Below are 6,387 nucleotides of genomic sequence, written 5' to 3'. Positions count from 1 at the left end.
TTAACCTGTAGCATATTTTTTCAAAACAATACTGTTAAATAGATGTGCTTTGAAAGTTAACTGGTAATGACTTGATTTATAACATAGCTTAAGAGAACAATTAGTTTAAAAGGACAGACTAGACCTGTGTTTCTTTCAAAAAAAGAAAACGCAATTTTTGATCATGTGAATTCAAGTTCACATTTAAAAATAGACAGCATCCTAAAGTGCCTCATTTTATTTATAATGCCACTTCTTGAAATTATAGTGATCTACAATGTGAACAGTAAAGCAAATAATTTCAAACTATATTTTTATGTACATTTAAACCCCTTTAGTATTATGTACCACTATTAGGCATGTGGATTGAAACCAGGGCACTTCCAATATATAGCTCATGCTTCTATGTGATTATTTTTAAGAGCAAACTTAGAGGTATTCTTTTTCCTCCACCCCCAACTGAAACAATTTTCAGCTACAGAGGAGAGCTGCTACCTCACTCCAGCAATGAAAAATGTTACTGTAAATCCAATTTGACCAGTCAGTTTCTCAAGATCCTTTTTTATTTTATTTATTTATTTGTTGTAGAGATTGGTGGTCACTATGTTGCCCAGGCTGGACTTGAACTCCTGAGCTCAAGATACTCTCGACTAAGCTTAGAGTAGCTGGGACTACACCGACCCACCACCACACCCTGATCTCACATGTTGCCACTCCCAGCTAATTTTTTTTTTTTAAACTTTTTGTAGAAACAGGGTCTCGCTATGTTACCCAGGCTGGTCTCAAACCTCTCGCCTCTAGTTAACCTCCTGTCTTGGTCTCCCAAGGTGCTGGAATTACATGTGTGAGCCACTGCTCCTGGCTATCAAGACCCTTTTTTATTTTATTTATTTTTTTAATTATACTCTAAGTTCTAGGGTACATGTACACAACATGCAGGTTTGTTACATATGTATACATGTGCCATGTTGGTATGCTGCACCCATTAACTCGTCATTTACATTAGGTATATCTCCTAATGCTATCCCTCCTCCCACTCACAACCTATCAGTACAGTTTTATGTTCTCTTTCTTTTCTTCTTCTTACAAAAACAGAACATCAGAACATATAGGAGGGCATCCCTGCTGGCCTGTTCATCCTGCAAGGTTTCTGAAAAAGGCAGAACCTGTTGCAACAACTTCTCTGGTCAGTCATGCAGGGTGAACAGACACCTGTGCTTGGCCTCACAAAGCAAAAAGGTGGACCTAGAACCCACTCTTCCCAGAGTAGACACAGAAGGTTAAAAAGTAACAACAAATCACAAAGTGACTTCAAGTATATTAAAGAAATCAATGATTTAGTGTCTTAAATGCATGCTCTCACTTATTAGCGGGAACTAAATAATGTGTGCATGTGGACATAGAGTTTGGAATAGACCTTGAAGACTAGGAAAGGTGGGAGGGTCGGGGGTGCTAGGGATGAGAAATTACATAATGGGCACAATGAACACTATTTGGGTGATGGCTACACTGGAAGTCCAGACTTCACCACTATGCAATATATCCATGTGGCAAAACAGGACTTGTATCCCTAAATCAATAAAAATAAAATAAAAAATTTAAAAATTCCCTGGTCTCCTTAAACTAATATAGACAACTTTGTGAGACACAGTATTTGAAAAAATTATAATCATAATTGGCCACACACCATTATTTCATATATATATACATGTGCATATATACATACACACAATCTCGAAATGGTGGGATTTAGATTCTGCCTTGGGCTGAGCTCTGAGGGCTACACTTAACCATCTGGGAATTGTAGCGCAGGTTTACCTTTCTTTTTTTTTATATTTAAATTATGTTAAGTATTCAGGAGGCAGAGAACACAGACTCCCTCTCCCCTATGATCCTGTATACTTAGGCTAAGAATTAAACAAGAACCTTTGTGTTCAGCTAGTGCCAAAACAAAACTGAACCCTAAACAGGTTGCCATAAGCATGCTGGCTTTGCTTAGTGTTTAATATTTTTTTAAAAAGCATGGAATGCTTCACGAATTTGAGTGCCATCCTAGTGCAGGAGCCATGCTGATCTTCTCTGTATTGTTCCAGTTTTAGTGTATATGCTACAGAATTGAAACTCATAGCTTATTTAACTAGTCCTCTATAGACGGACGCTTAGGGACATAGTCTTTTACTATGACAAACAGTGCTGTAACGAACATCTTTGGGAATATGTCTTTTTGTACTTTTGGAATGTGTCATTGTGACAAATTATTAGAAGCAAGATTGCTGGGTCAATAGGTCAATACATATGCACACCTTATATGGATATATAATTTTGCTAGATGTTACCATATTGCTTGTGTAATTTAATATATCCATTGCTAATCTACAAGAGTGTGTATATGTTTGAAGTTTCACAAATAGTGTGCTTGTCAACCTTTTGGATTTTGGCAATCTGGGAGGAAAGTAATGACATTTCAGTGTTGTTTTTAAATTTCATTTTTCTTACTATAAGTGAGGTTGAACATCTTTTCATCAGTTAAGGACCATTTGTTTTTTACTTTCTGCAAATCAGTGTCTTTATATATCTCATGCATTTGTCTTGTTGTTTCTTATGTTTTTAGAAGTTATTTTTATGTTAAGATTACTGACTCTTCTGGTGTGTTTTGAAAGTAAGTTACAAACTATTTTGGTACTTGCAAAAATTATAAATTATACATATAAAATACATAAAATTATACATTAAAATTATATTTATAAAATTTATATTATATTTATATCATATTATAAATATATGATATATATGTATTATATAGATTATATCATGTATAATTATATACATTCATATATTCATATATCTCAAGCTTTCTCCTATTGAATGTGGATTTTAAAGTCATTATTAATTATTCCCATTTTTAGATCATAAAATAATTACTTCATACTTTATTACTCCATACTCCATTATATGTTAGTTGTTATTTTTAATATTTAAATCTTTGATTCATTTTGGATTCTTTTTTGGTATATGGGATGAGGAATAGACCAATTTTCATTTTTTATTTTGTTATTGATATATTCCATTACCATTCATCAAGAAGTTCATCTTTCCCCCACTAGTATGAAATGTTATGGTATTATAAATTCAATTTTTGTATGTAAGTAAGTCTATTATTGGTTCTGTTCACAATGTTTTAATCAGAGAGATTTTAGCTATTTTTGCTTTTTGTTCTTGCAAACATACTTTATAATTAACTTGTCTGGCTCCAGAAAAAAAAAAAAACATATAAAATTTTTTCCTTTTAATTTGGTCCTATGATATTTATATATTAACTTATAAATAATATATTTTAATGACGTTGAATGTTCATTCCAGGAATAGGATATGTCTTTCTATTCGTCCAACTCTGCTTCAGGAGTGTTTTATAATTTTTCTTATTTTAAACTTTTTTATATTATTGATGGAGTCTTCTCTTTTTAATATATCGTTCAGTTCTATTTTTGAATTAATTATTTTCTATGTTGTAAGGCAGTAGTCCAACTTCATTCTTTTGCATTTAATATCCTAGTATTTTTAGTTGGAAATACTATTATTTCCCCCACTGAATAGTCCTAGCATCCTTGACAACAGTTGAGTCTAAATATGAGTTTACTTCTAAACTCTTCATTTTATTATTTTGATCTGCGTGACTATTACTATACTGTACACATTTACTAACACTGTGTAAATTTTTAAGTCAGGAAGTTTGACTTCTCTAACTTTGTTCTTCATTTTCAAAATTTTTTTGGCTATTCCGGGTCCTTTGTATTTTCATAGCTATTGCTTTTGAACATATAATTTGAAACCATCCAGTGTTTTAAATTCTAATATTTGCTTTATTCGAATTTGTAATTGTTCCATTTGATTTCATCAAAGAATTAATTATGAACTTTCCCTCCTCTCTATTTCTTGTAACTCTACCTAATTTTCCCATCTCTCATTTCCATTACTAAAGTTTTGGATCAATGTTAAATAATAGTTGTGATTGCATGAATCCTTGTAACATTCCTGACTTCAATGAAAATTAAAGTCTTACTGTTAATTTTGATGTTGGTTATTAATTTTAGCAAAAATAACAATTTAGCAAATTGTTTCTCATTAATTAAAACCTTGTAATCAGGAATGACTATGAGGGTGTCTCAAATTTCTGAGTCTTAATTTCCCTATGAAACTAGGGAATTGAAACTAGATTGGATCAGTGTTCAGTCAAAAAAATGCTGGCTTTAGCGTTCAACACAAACCAGCTTTCCTAACTAACTCTGGAATATTGGACCTGTTAGTTAATATTTCCAAGCCTAAATTCCTCATTGATGAAAAATTTTGACGGATCATGCTTACCCTTCAGTGTTTTAGGGATTAAAGCTAATATAAGAAAAGCACCTGGTACATAATAACCAAGAGACAGTAGCTTTTATTCATTTTATAACCTATAATGTTATTCTAGCTCTAAAATGCTATGGAGTGCTCTGAACGTCTCTTTTCACACTCCAATATGTAAGAAAACTAATTGCCAAATAATTATGCCCTAACTTGGAGCGGAAGTTTAAACCTCAGTAAAGGACAGACTAAGTTATCCCAGTCAGATCCTTGATAGTTTCATTATGGCACACAGATGGGCCACACAGCAATAAATATAAGAAAACTCAACAATGGAACTGAGATAAGATTTTGTGTGCTATTCACATAACCCAACATCAAAATGAGTTGACTACATGACATAGATTCAGAGAGATCTTAGGAGCTGGAAGGAACTTCTGTGGGTGATGAATTTCATCTCAGACACAAAGCGTCATTATTCATTCTGTGACTTTATTGTGACAAGTCTATCTTTTCATTTGTTAATCCCTTCCACCTATCCATCTCTTAAGATAATTAATAATCATTTACCATGAATTTAGTGACCTGTGTACACGTCTCATGTCTCTTACTAGACTGAGCCATCCACGGGTCAAGCACCATGTAATATTCAAATCAGTATTTGATTCCCGATAAGTACAGAAGAATGAATAAATAGCTCTGTAGTTGAATGGATGAAAGAAAGAACCAATAAATTAACTAATTGATTAATTAACCACCTTCCTGCTTTTTCCATTCCATTTGCATTCACTCAGTTTAAGTGTAAAGGAAAAAATTCATGTGCAATCATGTAAATAGTTATCTCAGGAATCACTTACGTTTCCCAGAAAGATCTTGCTCTAATATAACTGATGTCATTTCTAAGCACCTCATTTATTAATTAGTTTACCTATGTCACTTTGATTATGTTATCTTGAAGAGGTATACAAAGACTGAAGAGATATATATACACACACACACACACACACATTTATATATGTATATTTATAAATGCACATGTATTTCTGTTTTTTAGTGTAAATTATTTTTTCCTGGAATTTGTAGGTCACTAATCCAACTTGAATAACTAGTTCATGGAAGGAACAGTACAAGGGACTCTTTCAGTGTCACAGAAGAAAGAATTGTTGGAGACCCACTGCTCATTTTCGCTTTTTCTCCCCCAGACACCTGATTACCCTCAAATCCCTCCACAGTTTCTCCTAAGGCATGTTTGTCAGGGCATTTACAGAGGTTCTAATTAATTCTTTGTAATTGCATAGTGTTTTCTGCCTCTATTTCTCACCGCTGTCCCAGCCTTGGAAACAAGATGTTCCACCTCTGGAGGCTGCCCTGGTAAAAGCCTATTAATAAATAATTAAGTTTGGAGACTCCTGCAGTGGTGAGTCATGGCTGGAGATCATGTAGAAGCTGTCTCCATGGTAACTCACCAACAGGAACTGCACTGCTCTATTTCTCTTTTTGTATGTGTGGAGAGAGTGGAGGCAAAGGCGTAGATTAAAAAGAGATTTGTTTTATGTATGTTTCTTTCTTTTTAATCTTGTTTTGAAAAAAAAAATGCCACTGAATTTAGAATACGAGAAAGGCTATGTTTATGGCAAATGAAATGTGACCTTCAGCTAGGTGCAAAACCTTCTCACACCTCTCTTCCTTATCCCAAGCTCATCTGTTCCTTCTTCTGGATCTGTTACTGGCTCCACCCTACCTTACTGGGTGTACTATTCCTTTCCATGAAGCTATTGCCATGTAGTCATTACTGTGCCACTAGCCCCTGCCAAATGCTTCTTCACTCACTTCTCTTCCCACCTCTATTAACTTGCTCTTCAGTGTAAACTAAAATTATATAGAATGCAAAGAACATGGATTTTGGAGTAGGGTGGGTCCCCAGCCTCTTCTCCTAATTAGCTATGTGACTTAGGAAAGTTATTGGACCTCTCTCCATCTGTTTCCCTGCCCATAAAATGCAAATAATAATCCCCCTGCAGGATTGCAGTGAAGTTACAGAAGGCAGCATAAACTAGGCGATAAAAG

General features: G+C 34.0%; 1 pseudogene; it reads right to left on the bottom strand.

Annotated features, from left to right (window-relative positions):
• Window positions 1-1,995: 1,995 nt before the first annotated feature.
• On the bottom strand, window positions 1,996-2,095 carry LOC112427815 (U6 spliceosomal RNA; annotated as a pseudogene).
• Window positions 2,096-6,387: the final 4,292 nt, after the last annotated feature.

Source organism: Macaca nemestrina, chromosome 7 (genome assembly GCF_043159975.1).
Source record: "Macaca nemestrina isolate mMacNem1 chromosome 7, mMacNem.hap1, whole genome shotgun sequence".
Taxonomy (NCBI): domain Eukaryota; kingdom Metazoa; phylum Chordata; class Mammalia; order Primates; family Cercopithecidae; genus Macaca; species Macaca nemestrina.
The sequence above is the reverse complement of the archived record's forward strand: the minus strand, read 5'-3'. Positions and strand labels throughout refer to the sequence as shown.